Raw genomic sequence first — 18099 nt, forward strand, 5'->3', positions numbered from 1 at the left:
ATGAAATCATTGTAATTAATGTGGGTACTGAGAAGGATCCCCGCTTAGTCCAGATCGGGTCCACATTATCTTCGGAGGAACGCAAGCGTTTAATCACTTTATTAAAATATTTGAAAGATGTTTTTACGTGGTCCTACGAAGACATGCCTGGAATCGATTCTGAGATTGTACAACATCGGATCCCTCTTAACCATGAGGCTCGACCTGTTAAGCAGAAACTTCACAGGATCGATCCAGATTGAGCACGGAAGATTAAAAAGGAGGTCACCAAGCAGATCGATGTAGGGTTTTTGCTGGTATCTGAATATCCAAATTGGTTGGCTAATATCGTTACAGTTCTGAAGAAGGATAGCAGAATCAGAGTCTGCATTGACTTCTGGGATCCAAATAGAGCTAGTCCAAAAGATGACTTTCCACTGCCGCACATCGACGAACTAGTAGACTTCACTTTCGACCATGCATTGCTATCATTCATGGATGGGTTTTCCGGGTATAATTAGATTTTGATGGTGCCTAAGGATAGAGAGAAGACACTGTGGGGTACCTACTGCTATAGAATTATGCCTTTTGGGTTCAAGAACACCGGGGCTACATGTCAGAGAGCTGCAATTACCATCTTCCATGACATGATCCATAAGGACGTCGAGGTGTACGTAGATGGCATGATTGTGAAATCCAATGAACAAAAAGGCCACTACACCGCGCTGAAAAATTTCTTTGAACGGATCAGGGAGTATAGACTGAGATTAAACTCGCAGAAATGCACCTTTGGGGTGACCACAGGCAAAATGTTGGAATTTCTAATCATGTAGAGGGGACTTGAAGTAGATCCATCCAAGATCAAAGCCATCTTAGAAATGCCACCACCAAGGGCTGAAAAAAGAGGTGGGCAACTTTCTAGGCAAGTGCAATTCGTAAGACGGTTTATCTCAAAATTAACCTTGACTTGTGAACCACTATTTGGTCTCTTGAAAAAGGGGAAAAAATTCTGATGGGATGATTGATGTCAGTTCACTTTCGAACAGGTCAAGTAGTACCTTTAGAATCCACCTGTATTGTCTCCACCACAACCAGGAGAGCCGTTGATCATGTATTTGTCAGTAACAGATTCAACTATGGGGTGCGTGCTAGCTCAAGAATCAGAAGCCAAGGTGGAGAAGGCCATCTACTATCTGAGCAAGAAGATGCTAGATTATGAGACTTGCTACTCTTCTTTGGAGAAAGATTGCTTAACTTTGGTTTGGGCAATTAGGAAGTTGAGACACTACTTGTTAGCTCATTTTGTAATTCTGGTTTCGAGATTAGATCCCATCAAATATTTTTTTGAGAAACTAGCACTTACAGGAAGGCTAGCTCGTTGATTGCTTCTTCTCTCCAAGTTGGACCTCAAGTACGTCACTCGCAAGTCCATCAAAGGGAGGGCAATAACGAAAGTTTTGGCAGACCACCACATGGAAGAAGATGAAGCAGTAGAGTACGTCTTCCTAGATGAGGAGATTCTATAGGAAGAAGAGAAGACATGGACAATGTATTTTGACGTAGCAGCTGATTAGTATGGTTATGGGATAAGCATGCTGCTGATAGCAGCTGATGATTCCCATATACCCCTAGCCTTCAAACTTGGGTTCAAAGTATCTAATAATGAAGTAGAATACGAGGCGTGTATTGCTGGATTAGAAGCTGCCCTATTGGACATCATCGAAGACTTGAACCTGGTTGTTTCTCAAGCCAATGGAGACTGGAAGGTCAAGAAGAGAAAATGAAAGTTTATCATCAGACTCTGGACATTCTAATTCTGAGGTTTGAAAAACTGACATTCACATATCTACTAAGAGAGAACAACCAGTTTGCTGATCCGTTGGCAACTCTATCCTCCATGGTAGACATACCACTCGGGGTTAAGATGCGTCTCATTATCATTGAACAAAAGTATACGCCTGCTTATGAGATGATAGTTATAATGGATGAGGTTCAAGACAAAAACCATTTGTATTATGACATTTGAAATTTTCTGGAGAAGGATATGTATCCACTAGGGACAAATGCCAAGGATAAATGGGTAATACAACACCTAGCTTTCCAATTCATCCTTTGCGGGAATAAGTTGTACAAGAAAGGCCATCTGGGAATGTACAAGTTCTGCATCGAAGAAGAGGAATCGAAGCATCTCATGGAGTTCATTCATAGGGGAGAGTGTGGAGCACACATGAATGGTGTGATGCTGGCTAGGAAGATCCTCAAGCAAGGCTATTATTGGTCAACTATGGAGGAGGATTGTATGAACTTTGTTCGACGATGCCACAAATGTCAAATGCATGGTAATCGCATGAACATTCTGTCGTTAAATAACATCACTTTTTCATGGCCTTTCTCAGTCTGGGGAATTGACATCATTGGGGCAGTCTCGCCAAAGGACTCAAATGGACATGAGTTTATCTTGCTGGCGATCGACTATTTTACCCAGTCAGTGGAAGCGATGTCTGACTCAGTGTTGGAGGTGTCACATGTGACCAAGTTTATCGGAAACAACATCATCTGCAGGTATGGGGTGCCGAATGAGATCATATTTGACAACGGCTCGCACTTCAAGAAAGAGGTGGTGGATTTGCTAGAAAAATACAACGTGGCTTTTCACAAGTCGTCAACATAGAGACCGCAGACCAACAGAGCTGTTGAGGCTGCAAACAAGAATATTAAGAACATCCTGCGGAAGATGGTTGAAACCTATAAAGACTGACCAGATAAATTACCTTTTGCACTATGCGGTTATAGAATGACAATTCGAACATCCACAGGGGCGACCCCCTACTTTCTAGTATATGGGATGGAAACTGTGACACCCCAAATCTACACTAAGGGTTGTAGTCAAGGGAAAGTCACTAATGAGTCCTATGGCCAATAATCAAGTGAGATCTTAGATCGCCAGAGGAGTCAGATTAGTCTTCCTTCTAAGTCTAGCTTTCTTAGGTCACACTACCCTTTTGACAAATCTTCAGAGGCATTGACACAAAGTCTCATAAGCAACGTAGGGAATTATATTGGTGTTAGAATATAAATTCATAATAGTAGAATAATTACAAATATCCATATTTACAAAAGCTCGACCCATTAACATTATATCCAAATATGGACTTTACAAAACAACAAAAGAAAATCTTAACTTTCTAGGATAGCCAAATGTCCTCGAAGGTTTCTGGTTCGTCGTCTTCTGTTGTGCACTTCTCTTGGACACCTGGCATGATACGCCATGAGCTTTGAATGCCAGTAAACGCACACATACCGCATCCATTTTTTCCAGTTCAATACACAATAGCATTTACAACATAAAAAATAAATAAATAAATAAATTGAGGAAAGGGGTCATGGCATTTAAGTTCATAGCACAAATTTTATGGTTAGTCGTTAGTAGTCTAAAAATCCCCCAAAGAGATTTCGTCCTTCCAACTCCTAGAATTGGACGCGGACTATTCAATATGCCCCCTCTTTTGCTGCTTTGTTGTAGACCTTACCTCGGATGCCTACCAACAGTTATATACTGTGTAGAGCCAACCACAGGGCCTCAAAAAAGATGGTAATGATGGGCCTTACCCAAATCCCTTCTTACACCGAACTACCTAGGGGCTAAACATAACCGCTCCATTTAAGGGTTCTGAAACAACCACTTATGCAAGATTTAATTTATCAAAGGGAACGCATCCCACTAACCAATAACTTCTTCTCATAATAATAATCAGTGGTCAAAACCCCATTAGCCATCCCATTAACCAATAACTTCTTCTTGGTCATGCTTCTGGGCCACCATGATTTCACGAATCAACTTAGGTATCACCTTTTGTACACGAAGGTATACCTTGTATCCTGAGGTTCTACCCGAAGTCTAAATTCACTAAGAGTCTTAACCATATCCCATTCCTTTATTGCTAATTTAGCTATCATCCTTCTGCCTTTGCAACTCAGGGCATCTACTACTACATCGGCTTTATTGGGATGGTATGAGAGAGTGAACTGGAAATCTTCAAGATACTCCATCCACCGTCTCTATCTCAAATTTAGGTCCTTCTGTGTGAATAGATACTTCATGCTCTTATGATCTGTGAAAATCTCAAATTGTTCCCCATACAGGTAATGTCGCCATTGCTTTAGAGCAAAAACTATGGCTTCTAATTTCAAGTCATGTGTTGGGTAGTTTCGCTCATGTGGTTTCAATTTCCTAGATCCATATGCGATTATCTTTCCATTTTGCATGAGCACAGATCCTAACTCTTCTTTAGATGCATCGCAATACACAGTGTACCCCATTTCCCATTCTGGAACGATCAAAATTAGCGCACTAGTTAATCTCTTCTTTAGCTCTTGGAAGGAATTTTCACAAGCTTCATCCGATTCATATTTTACTCCCTTTTGCGTCAAACGAGTCATAGGTCTGGCTAGTTTGGAGAAATCTGGGATGAACCTTCGGTAGTAACCAACCAATCCAAAGAAACTGCGAATTTCTTACACAATTTTCGGTTGTCTCCAATCTAAGACTGCTTCTACCTTGGTTGGATCCACCGCAATCCCATTCTCAGACACTACATGCCTTAAGAATTTCACTCTATTCAACCAGAACTCACATTTGCTTGCCTTAGCATACAACCGATTGTCCCTAAGAACTTGAAGGACAATCCTTAAATGTTGCTCATGACCTTCTTCAGACCTTGAATATACCAAGATGTCATCAATGAACACTACTACAAAATGGTAAACATATGGTGTGAAGATCTTGTTCATTGGACTCATGAATACTGCAAGCACATTGGTTAGTCCCAACGGCATTACTACAAACTCATAGTGACCATATCTAGTTCGAAAGGCAGTTTTTGGTATATCCTCCTTCTTGACTCGTAGTTGATAGTAGCCCGATCTGAGATTGATCTTTGAATAGTACCTTGAGCCTCTAAGTTGATCAAAAAGACCATCGATTCTTGGGAGTGGGTATCGATTCCTGATCGTTACTCGGTTGAGTTGACGGTAATCAATGCATAGCCTTAATGACCCATCCTTCTTTTTAGCGAACAGGACAGGCGCTCCCCACGGTGAAGTATTTGGCCTAATAAATCCTTTTTCGAGTAACTCCTGCAATTGCATCTTTAATTCTCGCAGTTTCGTTGGTGCCATACGATATGGGGCCATGGATATTGGAGTTGTTCCAGGTTATAGTTCAGTACTAAAGTCTATCTCATGGGTTTGGAGGAGGCAATCTCGATAATTCCACAAGAAATACATCTCCATATTTGCATACTACTCACAAAAGTTCTAATTCTTCTTAGCCCTCCTCATTTAAAATCAAACTTGCTACCCTACCCGCAAGCTACTCGTGCCACCACGTCCTACGTTTTGTTGAAGTCATGCAGTCTTGTTTATCTCCCTTAAATTGGAAATGTGTTTCATCAAGTGTGTGAGCTACTACTTTCCTCTGACAGCAGTCGATCACCGCTCGGTGGACAGACAACCAGTCCATGCCCAAAATGATATGGAAGTCTGACAAAGTTCGACATCTCTATTTTACAATCCTTACAGATCAACCCTATCCGAACGCGCACTCCCATAGGTGATATTACACTTAAGGCAAATTTTAAGGGTTCATATACAAGTTCTAATAACTTAGCACAAGCAGAGGATATAAAAGAATGCGATGCACCAATATCAAATAAAACATGCACCCAAAAATTATATAGCACTGGATTACCATCAATTACAGAAGGGTCCGCTTTTTCCTCTTGCAAGGTAAAAACTCTATCGGTTGCCACTGGTCTTAGCGTTCTGAGTTCCTCCACTCTTCTGGTACTGCTGCCCAGTAGATCCTGTCTGGTTTGTCTGAGGCTTCTATCCATCCAATGCCTAGGCATTTGCTCCAGAACGTCCTCCATGGTATCTTGATGGAGGGAGTTGGCATCAGTCGCTCTTTTTGGGCCCCAACTGCTGGCAATGAAAGCACTGGAGTTGTCCTACCGGCCTTGGTTGATGACCTTCTTTCTGGTTCTGTTGCTGCAGTTGTTGTCATTGTTGTTGTGGTTGTGGTCTTGAGTAGGGTTTCGGGGCCATATTTCCTTTCTGGTTCCTCTGAGGTCCTACAGACGTCTGACACACTTTCTACTTGTTCCAAGTTTTCCTTGCGTCGAGTACTTCCCTTTTAGATTCTAACGTCGTCTCCAATACCTCGGCATATGAATGGATTCATTATCTAGCCCCCACTGAACATCCTTGCTTTCTCTTTATCATTTGCTCTATATCTAGTTGCGTAACGGACTAACTCCACAAATTTTGCAGCGTATTTGCATTATGGTCATAGTCCATTGCTCCAAGTTTTGGAATTCCCTAACTTAGTCTCGGCAAATTGTACTTGAAAAGTATGTATTCAAGAATAATTCCTTAAATTGGTTCCATGACATGTTTGTAACGCCACGCGTATTCTTGATTAGTTCCCACCAATGATCGTCCTCATCATCAAGCTCGAACATGGCCAAGGCTATTCTATCAGCATCTTCGGTTATCCCCATAGTGTCCAGCATCTTCTCTATCTATCAAAGCCAATTCTCAGCCCCGCTCAGGTCTGGTACTCCTGTGAACTTTGGGGGCCTTTGTTTACTGAACTCCAAAACGAGTTAAGTCCTTTCATTTTGCCAATTGTTCCTTCGTTGTTCCAATTCCTCCAGAATTTGATGCCCAAGATTATTAGGGATATTAGCTCCCATGGGTATGGGCCCATGTTGATTTCTGGGACGGTTTCGAGCATTGTTGTTGGTTTCTGAATAGTCGTTAGCTCACATATCCACCATTCTGTTCATGGTATGGGGTAAGTTGGTTTCTAGATTTCTAGCTAGAGGTAATCTTTCCACAAGATTTGAAATTGAGGTTACGTTTCTTAGGGTGTGATGGATATTAAAACAAGTAACGGTCAACACATATAGAACAAGTCATCATTTCATATAATGATATTAGGCATCAATACAAAAGGCTTCCATATCATAGTTTCACTAAAAAACATTACACACGCCATAGTCACAAAGTTACTACATACATTTTAAAGACCCCCAACATGAGTGAATCTCACCAAAAGTCTAGCTTACTATCCCTAGATTAACTCTCATTCCCTGACCAATCGAAGTCTTCTTCAAGGTCCTCATCAGCCGAGTCGATTTCCTGGCCAAAGCAGCAGGGTATGTATATCAGCGATGGGGGATGCGTTCAAATGACACCTCAATTGGGAAGGCTGGAGTTGTTCCTGGTTGTATTGGTGGTTGTTCTACCTCTATTAGCTGATTGTTATTGTGCCCAGGGTAGTGAGACTCGCTGCTTTCCGCTTGTATCAGAAATTGTTGCAATGTTTCTCCTGCTAAGGCTTAGTGCATCAAAGAGTTCATTTTCTAGTCATCCTGCTCATCTCAAACTACACTTCTCGCTACGTGACTTAGGTATTGTAGGTGTCGTTGAACTAAGGACCTCTTTTGTTCCCTTGTGTAATAAGAGTAATCCATTTCCACCTTTTGTATCTCTTTGATAATCATCTCCTCGACGGTGAATTCACACCTTCGACGGCTCAAATAGGTATTGAGGGACAAGGCCCTCCTGCCTTGCATGTGGAATGCTCCCCACATGTTGAGACTGATGTCGATCGTCTGGCAACTTTCTGACGACATCCTAAGGTGGAGGGAAAAGATTTTAATTATTAGTGTCTTTCAAATTAATATAATACTGTAATAGTAAAATACAATAATGTAAAGGGGTAAGGGCTTCTAAAGTCGCGTATTGGGTTGTGCGAGCTAAGGGTTGACCCTAGGCTCTGATACCAAATTGTGACACCTAAAATCTACACTAAGGGTTGTAGTTAAGGGAAAGTCACTAATGAGTCCTATGGCCAATAACAAAGTAAGATCCCAGATCACCGAATGAGTCAAATTAGCCTCCCTTCTAAATCCAGCTTTCTTAGGTAGCGCACTACCCTTTTGACAGATCTTAAGAGGCATTGACACAAGGTCTCATAAGCAATGTAGGCAATTATATTGGTGTTGGAATAGAAATACATAATAGTAGAATAATTACCAATATCCTTAATTAAAAAATCTCATCCCATCAACATTACATCCAAAAGAAAATTTAAAATTTCATATGGACTTTACAAAGCAACAAAAGAAAATCCTAATTTTCAGGGATAGCCAAATGTCCTTGAAGGTTTCCAGTTCATCGTCTTCTGTTGCGTGCTCCTCTTCAACACCTGGCATGATACGCCGTAAGCTTTGAATGCCCAGTAAACGCACACACACCATACCATTTTTTCCCAGTTCAATACACAACAACATTTAAAAAAAAAAAAAAAAAAAAAAAAAAAACTGAGAAAAGGGTCATGGCATTTAAGTTCATAGCACAAATTTTATGTTTAGTTATTAGTAATCTAGAAATCCCCCAAAGAGATTTCGTCCTCCGAACTCCAAGAATTGAACGCAGATTATTCAGTATGCTCTCTCTTTTGCTGCTTTGTTGCAAACCTTGCCTCAGATGCCTACCAACGGTTATAGACCACGTAGCACCAACCGCAGGGCCTCAAAAAAGACAGTAATGATAGGCCTTGCCCAAATCCCTCTTTACATCGAACTACCTAGAGTCTAAATACAACCGGTCCATTCAAGGGTTCGGAAACAACCACTTGTGCAAGATTTAATTTACCAAAGGGAGCACATCCCACTAACCAATAACTTCTTCTCATAATAATAATCGATGATGGAACCCCCATTAGCTACCCCATTAAGTTTCCGTTAGATTAATTGTTGTAATTAGTTAGTACAAGCGATAAGGAAAATAAATTTGCTCAGGTGTAAGCATCATCAAAGGTCAAAAATTACATGACCTTGACATGTATACTATCATACCAAGACATGATTATATATAAGCAAGCACATTCATAAAGCCAAGAGCACAAAACATTAATGTAAACAAAATTTTCAGATTCAGAGTCACTTAAAGATCAAGATTAAAAGAACTACTTTAGATTTTTCCAAAATCTGGCCTTTCTATGGCTCGTAGAAACTTTTATCTAGTTTTCATAACACTTTTTAGAATTGGAATAGCTTTTCCAGATTTTTAGTTATTTCAGAAATACTCCAGTTCTGTCCAGATTTGTCGATCGTTATGAAAATCAGATTTTCTCACAAACTGCTAACGGTTTTTCAATAAAACCAATTTTTCTTGAAAGCTAACTCCCTAAGGAAGATTTGGACATAAAATTGAGGTCCATTAAAGTTTTCTACATTTTTCTAGAATTTCTTAAAGCTCACTAATTTAACCGGTTCTTTGCAACAAGTATTAGAAAATGACATGGGCCATAAAAACACACTCATTGTAGCTTGCTTTTCATGCTCCTTTCAGATACGACAGCCCTACAGTTCGGACTCCCATGGTTCTAAATCTAATTTCACAAGTGTAATGTGAAATAGATAAACACAAATGAGTCCAAAATTCATTTGAAAATCGATTTTGAATCAAAATGCCAAAAATAGACTACTTTACTAGATTTTAGAGTCGCCGCCTAAATATTTTTGGAAAATTTAGGAAACCCATTACTCGTGCCGAAGGCCACGCTTCCATCATCACCAAAGTGTCTTGGCTTGGGAACTTAGGTACGAGAGGGGAAGGTCATGAATTGAGCACCCCACTCACCCGATCAAAGATCGGCCTCTACTAATCATGATGTGATTCTTATTTACATTATATGCTCTTGTTCCGATTTATTATTGCTAAATTTAATAAGTGATGCACACAAGTATAGACCAATTCGCAAAATTTGGAATGCTTTAATTTTATGTTTGTTTTTGAAAAAGGTATTTTGGATACGTGTCACTTGAAAAAGCAAGCTCGTATTTACATTTCATCAAATTATTCCAACTTAAGTAAAAAGGCCTTCATCCACCGAATTCAAACAGGTATATCACTTAAGCAATTAGCCTCATGGAATATACTTGATATGAAAACAATCACACACAATGCAACATGCTGAAGTAATAGGTGCTCACCTAGTACTCGAAGCCAAACAAAGCAAAATAATTAAAAAATATGCATGCTCCTATATAATGCTATATGACTAATGTGACACATACAATCATGCAAATAACAAGTTCGACTACAAGCATGGCATTTGATTCAATTCAAGACATGGGATAAAGCATGAATTTGCACAAAGAATTTGATCTTGACATTGGTTAGAATGATGAGCCGAACTGTTATGCATGCAAAATGAGTAGATGCAAGTCATGGAAAAATGCTAAGGAAACATGATGCTCTATGCTACCATCATAAGCGGGTAAATAAAAGGAAGAAAGAACTGGGGGTTGGAAGACATACACCCATTATTACATATTTTGCCCTCGCACATGAGGGTCCTAATGAGTGTCCAAGTGTCCGGATTAGACTAACTATTACAAATCTGAATGAGTAATAAGAAGTAAACAACTAGTTATCCACCTTATTACAAAAAAAGGCATTACGCTAATAATTACAACAACAATAATTATAACAATGAAGTTACAACAAGAATATGTACAACATTAATAATGCATAGGGATCGGATGCGTCCTCATGCAGACAGTCAGCCGAAGCTACTCAATCTACCAAGATTTGCTCTATTTCACCCCCAGCCACTGCCCTCTATTTTTGCAAAAACACTCTGTTTACCAAACATTGGAGCCCAGGTGGGTCCAAACAGGGCCGATCATGCCCCAATTTCTTGTGAAAATCTATTTTTGTGCTCTGGGGTGAAAACAGTGTAGACAGAGCAACTTTAAGTCATGTTTGTCCCTTCTGCTCTTCTCTATCATGAAACTCAAGAGAAAAGTGAATTCGAGCCTGAAACCATCAATAGGCACAAGTTGATGGCTTGATGATTCCGAGCACGATTGGACAAAACAAATGATAAATACAATGGTCAATGACCATCCCTCCGTCCTATCATGAATTTAACTCAAGGCGGAAGATAGACAGGCCTTAAGTTTCGTCAAAATATCATGAATTGATAAGTGACAATTCTCAAAGTGATAGACTCGGTATAACATTCGGCTTAATCCAACCGATTTTAAGCATTTTCTTTATGTCAGTTTCATTCATTTTAAACCAATTTTATTAACCTTTTTTTGCTTTACATTTCCATTACTTAATCAATTTGTCCAAAGTGATGGTTAAGTCCACTAAATGAGAAGAAATGTCAAATGAGAAGTGATTCATAACATGAAAATGCCTTCACGATGAACCTCCGTAGAGATTAAGCCATTGAGCATAGGTCTTTTTCTCATGCCTTGAATAACATTCAATCACTTGAAATAACTCTCAAACAAAGAAAAACCAAGAAAGGAGGGAGAGTGCAGAAATGATTATGCGAGATTGATTATTTACAATGAGATAAAGAGGGCTATCAACTCAAATGACTAGGTGTCTAAAGCCTAAACAACTGAAGCCATGAAGACTTACAATACAACGAACAAAGTATTCAAAGCATAAACCAATTAAATGAATTAAAACCATCCCAAACAGCCCCAAATATGTAAAAAATAGTAGCTAAAACTTATGTTAAAGAGCACACAAAGATAGATAATAGCAAGGAGATACCAAAACTAGTAAGCAAGAACGAGGAGGGGTGGCTAACCCCTCCACTTTTGAGACCTTCTAAACCATGTTTTTCAGCCTTTTTCAACTCTAAAAATAAGTTTGAAACTCAAAGAAAAAAGTGTGAAAACAAAGGGTATAAGCTATGAATTAAGGTGCAAGAAAGGATGTTAACCCTCTGTACCTTTGGTAGCTATTCAACCCCAAGTTCCAACACTTAAAATGGATTCAAAGCAACAGGAAGACAAAAAATGGATAGAAAGAGACAGAAATGAAATCAAAAGAAAAGCTGACAAGCTTATACCTCTTGAAGAGAGCAAGCTTTGGTTGTAAACCAAACTTGATCCTAGCACACTCTCAAGGTTGAATTATGATTCACAAGTCTCAAGCAAGGCCCTAAGGTTTAACTGTAAGAGTGTATATGATGTATAGATGTAGTTCAAGGATGATAAAATATCTCAAAGCTAGCTTGCACAAGAAGAAGGAGCTCTCAAGAGCGTTTTTGCTTATTTGAAATTTTTTTAACCCTCAACACAGTGCGATCAATTCGTATTTATAGAATTTGAGCAAAATAGGTCATAAATATCTTCAAAAATAGACAGCTAGCTGATTCTCGCCTAGAACAGTGTTCTCGCCAAAAAGGCATGGCCGGCCCCAAATGGCCACGGTCGGCTCCCAATGAGGCACGACCGGCTCCCATGTTCCTCTGTTTAAGGCTTAGTGTAGGGTGTCACAATGTTGAAAAAGGGACCTCTGAGGTAAGAAAAGTGTAAATGTGAAGGTTTTGAGATTGTTTCAGAGCTTTAGCTTACATTCCTCCGTTGTGAATTCAAATCATACACAATGTAACTTTCATCATTGAGTGCACAAGACAAAGTGCCCAAGTCTTGCAGGTAGTAAAAAATGGCGTGTCTACACCCATGACCCTTTAAAAAATTCTCACACATTCTTTATATGTCAAATAATACTCCTTTGAAACAGATCTTGAGTTCATGAAGGTTTTCTATGGAAACAATATCACAAACTTGAGAAAAAAACATGCTGAAAATTTTAAAGGAGAAGATGAACACCACATTTTCAAACCATGCATCATCCAAAAAGTGTAGTAACTCCAAGTAACATATAAAATACGTTTCTAGCATGCATTATGAAAGGGAAAAACATGATGGTATTCATGGAGAGAAGAGGTGAATGAGGTTTACCTTAGCTTGCTAGATTTTTTTTTTTCCTACTCGTTTCTCTCTTTTTCTCAAACTCACTTGCTCTCCCTTTCCTTCTCACTTCAACCGTGTGTTGTGTGCGTATGGAGTGACAAAAATGAGCTAGCAAGGCTTGTATTTATAGGCCAAGGGGGAGAGAGAAAATGGTTGAATGGTTTGGTTGAATCTCAATGGAATTGATTTAGTTTGGTTGGTTTGTAATTGGATCCAATTAGGATTAGTGTTAATTAATCTTGATTAATAAAAAGTAATCCTATTTGTTATCTATTTGGGAGACAAGAGTACATTGCATTTATTGCTCCACATTTTTTCATGTTTTTTTAAAAAAAATTATTCGAGATTTGCTATATAAAAAAATAATTTCTTGGTCCTTCTCTCCTATTCACAATCGGCCACCATTTACCACATGTGAGAATTTGATTTTTTTTTTTTTTTTAATGAAATATGGTAGACATTATGTATAAATCAATAAAATATTAGTTGTACTCTTATTGAATAAAATATTAGGATTTTTGGTGCCAAAATGCAACAATAAGCATAGAAGAGCGTACAATCTGAAATTTTGAAATACAACATATATTTAAGTTGTATATTTAATAAAATAATGATAGGAAAAGTAATTTGGGTCATGTGATGTCGATTCGCAACAAAAGGCGAGATACCGAGCTAAAACAGCGATTACCAGAAACTAGGGTTAAAATTGAAATTAATTAAGAGACTGAAGGACTTCAATGAAATAATTTAAAAGTAAGGAACTTTTAAGAAAATAAAATTTTCAGGGGCCTCACTGAAGTTGTTTTGTCGATTAAGATCGAAGTACTGTCGCTAAGAATCATGACCGAGTGTCAGATAACAGAGGTGGATTGGCAGCAGAACAGGTTCGAAAAATTGATGTTGTTTGACGAGAGGAGGTTGAAGGCGTTGTATCACATCCAAGGATATCAACACAGAATCTCTAGGGCCTTCAACAAGAAAGCCAAATCCAGAAACCTCAAAGAAGGAGATACGGTGCTCAAAGACAACCGAGCTCCTATCTATGACCCTATGGGCAAGTTCAAACCCAATTGGACTGGTCCTTACATCATCAAGTCTATCTGGTTAGGAGGAGTGATTATCCTTACGGATTTGGATGGTTTGGAGTTTTTGCAACTGATCAACATGGACAAGTTGAAGAAATATAATCTTTAAGAGGCTCTCTCGGCCAAAAACCCAAAAGGGTGACCTAGGCAAGAGTTATAGCATGAAAAATTAGAAATAAAGAAAAATAAAGCTTGCAAGGTTGAAAATCCGAAAAGGTGACTTTGGCAAGACTTAGAGCTCAAAAGGAGAGAGTAAATACTCGAGCAAACCCTAACCGAACTTCATAAGGCCTAATTTCCATCTTTGGGATACGTAGGCAACTTCATCCCAAAGTTTGGCCATAAACGTCTCTAACTCAACTATCCTATCCATTTGTTTGATCGGTCCATCTTTTTCCATCGTTTGTTAGCTTGGTTGTTTTACCTCTATTTGGCAAAGGGGCCAGTTACAAGATAGAGCAGTGATGGGGAATGCAGTTAAAGGCAGTTATAATCTTTCGATTCAGGGTTGTACGTGTTAAGGAGTAATTCCATGTGCGTCAAGTAGTGACCATTTCTGAAAATCATTTTGAAAAGTTCTAATGAAGTTGATTTTCTCCAAAATTTTATTTTTTACAACACAGACCATTCTTTGGACCAAAAAGGAAAATTTTTAGTGCTCACAACTTTAATTACATGATTTCAACACAAATACATTCTTCGACCTTCAGGCTAAATCAAAGTTGCTTTTACATCATAAACACTTGAAAAAAAAAAGTCAAAGCAATAAACTAGGGGCACAGATAAGTCAAGTGTCAATCCTCTGCCTCCTGCTCGCACTCGCGGAAGTCTCCGCAGCCAAGGATTGCCCAACCTATGTCTTGTCCTCGAGCCAAGCCAAGCACTTGCCAAAAAGGGCGTAATTGAAGCTAACAACAGGGACCGGAAGCTCTCTTCACCTCTAAGCAATGAGGTATCAAGCTAAGTGCGAAGCACGAACTGGAAATGACGCAGGGTATTCCACCCCCTCATCTGGACAAGTTTGATTATGTCCAAACTAACGTATGAACCAGAATGGAAAATAGAACACACAGTGTGTGAGGCCAATCAATTTTATACCCGGTTGGCAAGACATGATGTAGCTCATCTAAGTCAGGTTAAGCCAGGGGCAACGCCAAGCAATGTCAGCCGCAGATCTGCTGCACATCCAGTTGTACCACAATCCCTCTATGGGAAAGTCCACTTGCCGCTGGCTAAAGAAATAATATCTGGCCAAACACTCGGGGCAAGGGGTCCACCACCTTCAGCTTATCCATCAGCCACACTTGGGAAAGGATGAAAAATAAGAAAGACTAAAGAATATAGAGATTTACATTGAGAGAAAAAGTAAGGAAAGCGTTTTTGAGAGAAAATAAAGAGTAAATACCCAGTGATATGAGAATTTATAAGTAAGAAATGGTGGGAAACAATACCCAAAGAAGCAGTGGACTACCTACAAACCGAGTAGTCTCTCGCCGATGGAAAGTATCTAAACCCATTAGGGTCTCAGCCAGTGCCAAACCAATGTAGCGCTTACCCTCTTTAAGACATTGGGCCACTTCGATCAATCTAATATTAGTTCCGTTGCGGCTATGGGAAAGAAAGGAAAGTGCAAGTAAACATAACCAAAGGGCATGTTGACAATAACCTCGCCAGAGAAGGTCACCTCTGTCTCCAATGTCAGAAAACCGTTAAATCAAGCCGGGTATATCCAGCTCCCTGTCATGAGGCAAGGACCGAGCCTCGTGTAAAGTAAGCCCACACATCCGTTCAAAAGCCTATGCATGGCCAAAATGGGGTTGGGGCATAACCTCCTCATCACGCAGGGATTCCATTAATGCTTGAAACTCTTTAAGAGTAGGACACATTTCTTGCACTTCGAAGTGAAACACTTGTGTAATTGGGTTCCAGCATCGAATAGCGGCATGAAGGAACGAAAAAGAAAACGACTCAACGAAAAAAGCACGTTTATGTCGAAACTACAAAAATTTACCTTTTTTGTGCCATCCAAAGTGACCATCCAATCCTTGAGCCTCCCGATAAGAAATATCTCCATTTTTAAAGAAAAATTCAGAAAAGATGGTGTTCTGTTGAAGAAATGAGCAAGTGAAGACCTTTATAGAGGATAAGGTTTTGTCTTGGCCGGTCGGCAACATTTTCTAGCTGACCGTCTATTTAAGTGGCCTGCCGACCAAGTCTGTTGGCCAGACAGTTGGCAGCAATGTTATGTTTGGCCCTTTTCACTTTTGAGTCTTGTTTTGAGTCTTTTGTTTCTGGTAAGTGTGAATAGCTATGTTTAAGTTATTTTAGCTTTGTTTTTCCTTTATTGAATTGTATTTTGTATTTTGGTCAGTTGCAGGCTTAATATCTGGCTACGAACATTGTTCAAATACAAGCATTTTCAGTTTCAAAATCAGTTCCAATTCTATGCAAGTATGGTGCCATGCTCAAGATGCAAAATAAAACTCCTTTTATAAAACTGCAGGATTTTACCTCGATCATAGTTTTTACAAAAGAGAATATACAAGTGTTTCAAAATAAAGAGTAAATTCATATGTGAAGCTATACAAAGTGCTAACCTACCAAAATAAAAGAAAAGAAAAGAAAAGAGAAAGAGAATACAAAATCAGAGTTCGACTCGAGAGGCCCGCTTTGTCCTTTTCCGCGGAGGGGACTCAGGGGCACTATCGCCATCAACGCCACTATGGTCAAAAGAGTGAGAATCCAAGACAATCTCGGCATCCTCTCTGCTCCTTAATCTAGAGCTATCCTCATCAACCTAGCTCTCTGACTCGGAGTGCCTACTCGTTGTCTCATTGGTGCCGCTAGTCTCATCATCATCCCACTAAAAACTAGCTCCCAGGAGGAGGAAGTCTCCTCTGCCTGAGACTCTCTACTCTAACCCCGGGCACTACCGTCTCTACCCCGACCTCGAATCTCGACCCTGCCATGTTTAGGAGGTTGTTTGCCTCTCCTCCCTACTGTAGGAGGAGGTGTCGCTAGTATCGCAGGTGCGCATGGAGGCTGAAAACAAGAAACAGGAAATCAGTACAGAACAGTACAGAATTAGTACAGAGTAGTATAGAGTATTAGAACAATATCAGGGCAAAATCAGCATGAATATGGAAAATTAGTACAGTGTGGTGCAGAACAGTATAAATATGGCAAAAGAAAATCAAAGCGGATGAGAGAAGGTAGAATACCTGGTAACCGTGGAGAGTAAGCAATGTCTCCCACCTCCATACCATCTGGACTAAAGAGGTGACCAATCCAAGGAGGCCGTCCACGTACTCCAATGGCACCTGCAAATAAGTCTGAACATCACTATACAAAAAAGTACATGTGAAATGCAAACTGCAAGGTAAAATGCATACCTGTTGCACGTCAAGGTCCCTGATGCACCCATGCTCCTCCTCCGGCGGCTCGACCGGAATTTGATTGGCCGTCCCACTCAGCCGCTAACATGGGATCACAGTCGGGATCACCGACAGACCTGCTACATGAACAGCAGGAATAGCCCCTCCAACACCAAGCTCAGCAGCATGAGTAGCACCTCCAACAACAGGTGCACCTGTAGCATCTCCTATGCGAGCTTCGATCAGGGATGGCATCAGATAAGTCCAGATGAAGGCCGCATAGTCTCCAATCCCACAAAATAGGTCAGCATCTTGTCCCATCATATGCTACACGATGGCCTCAACTGGGAGACTATCAGTTGTCCTCATAGATAGTGGGGGCGGAGCAAGAACAATGGAATCCGGTGACCCTAGGGTCTAGCATACAAATCTCCCCGAGACACCAAGTCCTACAGAAAGGACCCTCTAGCAGGATCCACATTTGGGAGGTGTTCCAGTGCTGGGCATAATTATTCCTTGTACCGGCCATTATCATCGCCCATGGCTACCACGTGATCTACAAATAGAGAATTCACAGTTGTTAGTTGCCATCAGTTGTCAGAGTATGGATCAAAGAAGTGTAATGGAATGGAATGGAATTGGTATGAGGTTTAGATTACCTCACGCGTCGTCACTATGTCAAAGAAATGGTGGTAGTAGGCAGAGGTGGTATCGCCACAATGTCGAGGATCGCACCGGTCGTCATATCGCCGAGAGTAGGGCACAACAGCCTCTACCTCGTCTCATGGAACTGGGGCA

Source organism: Camellia sinensis, chromosome 10 (assembly GCF_055761805.1).
Source record: "Camellia sinensis isolate YWXY chromosome 10, ASM5576180v1, whole genome shotgun sequence".
Lineage (NCBI taxonomy): Eukaryota > Viridiplantae > Streptophyta > Magnoliopsida > Ericales > Theaceae > Camellia > Camellia sinensis.